General features: G+C 48.5%; 1 long non-coding RNA gene and 1 other non-coding gene across 2 annotated transcripts; both read right to left on the bottom strand.

The window, feature by feature from the left end:
- Positions 1-430: 430 nt before the first annotated feature.
- On the bottom strand, positions 431-1,945 carry LOC147628911 (uncharacterized). The gene is made up of 2 exons (XR_015267850.1): positions 1,223-1,945; positions 431-1,139 (listed from the first exon to the last, which is right to left on the bottom strand). It is a non-coding gene; the product is annotated as an uncharacterized LOC147628911 (long non-coding RNA).
- On the bottom strand, positions 1,790-1,951 carry LOC147628910 (U1 spliceosomal RNA). The gene has a single exon (XR_015268042.1). It is a non-coding gene; the product is annotated as a U1 spliceosomal RNA (small nuclear RNA).
- Positions 1,952-2,261: the final 310 nt, after the last annotated feature.

Below are 2,261 nucleotides of genomic sequence, written 5' to 3'. Positions count from 1 at the left end.
TACTCAAATGGATGAATCAGCAAAGATTCTGACCATCCACAATCGTGTCAACCACATGGAATGTTGGAAACAAAAATTTTGCAACCTTGGGTCAAACTAACACAAATCTAACTTCCCCGAATTTGGATAAGTCCAAATGCCACTTCCTTATCCAAACAATCACCACATCGAGAGAATGCTGAGAAAGAAAAACATATTCTAGCGAATCCTACGCTATAATAGCAACTGTAGATCTAGTACTGTTGTGAGAGTGTTAACAGATAGAGAATCACAAGGGAAGGCTTATGCAAACACAAACAGACACATAAGTATCTACTCCAATCAAATGTGCATCCCCAAGAAATCAAGTTCAATAAACAAACAAAACAATGTACGACGACTCCCTCAGATATACAAAATGCTCAACAAACGACAAATGCAGCCAAGTTGATGACAAATGTGATGTCCACAATCTCCTATAGATTTTTCCTTCAAATGCATGCTTGGCCCTTGCTCTGGCTGCTCGATTGCTATGTAAGGCTGAATATCTCGTGATTATTACATCTGAACTGCCCGCAGTTGAAAGATTGACAGGCATCTCCTTGACCCAATTTGTATCTGCCTCAACATCCCTCTTTCCATTGAACTTGGGGGGCCACTCCTCATGTTGCATGTGAGAGGAGGTTGGGATCCCTACCACCCTAGTCATGCAGGCAACATACATGGGACAAACTAACACAAAATCGAACTTTCTTCAAACCCGGATGTGCTCTGTTGACTCTACGGGCTGCTTCCCTAGCCAAACAATCAACACACACACACACACATGGAATGGCGGGAACTTGCTAGGGTTTAAGCAATTGTAGACCAACAGAGTCTAAAGAGAGAATGGCAATGGAAGACTTACGCAAACACACACACACACACACACACACACACACACACACAAGTATCTCCTCCAATATGGTGTCAAGCCAAGCTCAAGTTTACAACACACAATTTCAACGAGTGTATGGGTAAAAAAATGATCAACAAACAGAGAGATGCCCCATGCTCATGTCCTTTGATTCCCTCGCAATTTCAATTTCGCCTTCAGCTGCAGGCTTGGCCCTTGCTCTGACTGCTGCTTCCCCCATATGACAGTGTGTGCCATCCACCTCCTGATATTGAGAAGCTTCAAATGAGTGGAGAGATCTCACAGCCAATGAAGTGTGGGGCTAACTAACTAAGCAAGAAGGAGAACCTGGGGGGGGACCAGGGATGAATCTGCCATGTGTGGTTGTGGTGGAAACCGATGATCCAAAGCCTCCTCCTTTACCCTGTAAGGAGAGCAAGAGAGGAATGTCAGGAAGAGAGAACACCATCCGGGGCAAAATCAAGAGCAGCAATGGTTCAGAACAAAGGTCCATGGAGTCCCCTGCGCAGTCCAGTGCTGCTAGCCGAGGTGGCTGTCCGTAACTGGCAGTAGGCAGATATGAGCAGGTAGGAAGTGTAAGATCACAGAACTCTAGACTAGAAAGGCAGAGGGCTATTCATTCATGCACACTGGCTCCTCCAGATCCCATGACGGATGCGTAATCCAACAGTGCTGGGGCTGGGGCTCATGTCGCCTTTTGCCTCAACGACAGCAGCAGCATGGAAAGGGTGGTCTGTCTCCTTCTCCGTCGTGTAGGGTATGCAAACAGCTGGTCTGTCTCCTTCTCCGTCGTGTAGGGTATGCAAACACAGCCGGTAGCCCAAATGAAATCATCAGAGCCCCGCCATGGCCTGCGGGCGCTGCGAGGTTTCGTGGTTTGGAGTTTGGTTTTGGGTGGGGGCCGCGCGAACGCGAGCCCCCGCTACCACAAATTATGACGTGCACTCTCCCCGTTGGGGAGATGCTAGGGTGCAGCCCGTCCGGCAGTGCAATGGAGAGGCCGACCCTAGGCCATCGGCCTTCCTGATCACCGATTGACCCCGCCCAGGTAAGTATACCGTCCAGCCGCGCGTGGGCGCTCTTTAGTAGGCGCCTCTCAACCAGCCACGCCAACCTATTATGGGACCTTTCCCACGACACGCGTCTGGACCACCCTCAAAAAGAGTCGTAGGCTTGGAATAAGCTAAGCTCTCTCTACTACAAGTATCTACACTTCCATACTCTACTACATGGTGTAGGTAATCACCTGTACTGCTGTTATATGAGCCTCAAAGAGTACACTGCCTTTTATAGGCTTATCTTCTTTCACACATCACGTACTCTCCCTGGGGCAGTGACACAAGGCCACATCACCGCTTATCTCATC

The sequence above is a fragment of the Cibotium barometz genome, chromosome 18 (assembly GCF_041138505.1).
Source record: "Cibotium barometz isolate CiBa-2024 chromosome 18, ASM4113850v1, whole genome shotgun sequence".
Taxonomy (NCBI): domain Eukaryota; kingdom Viridiplantae; phylum Streptophyta; class Polypodiopsida; order Cyatheales; family Cibotiaceae; genus Cibotium; species Cibotium barometz.
Note: the sequence above shows the minus strand (reverse complement) of the source record. Positions and strands in the feature narration are given on the sequence as shown.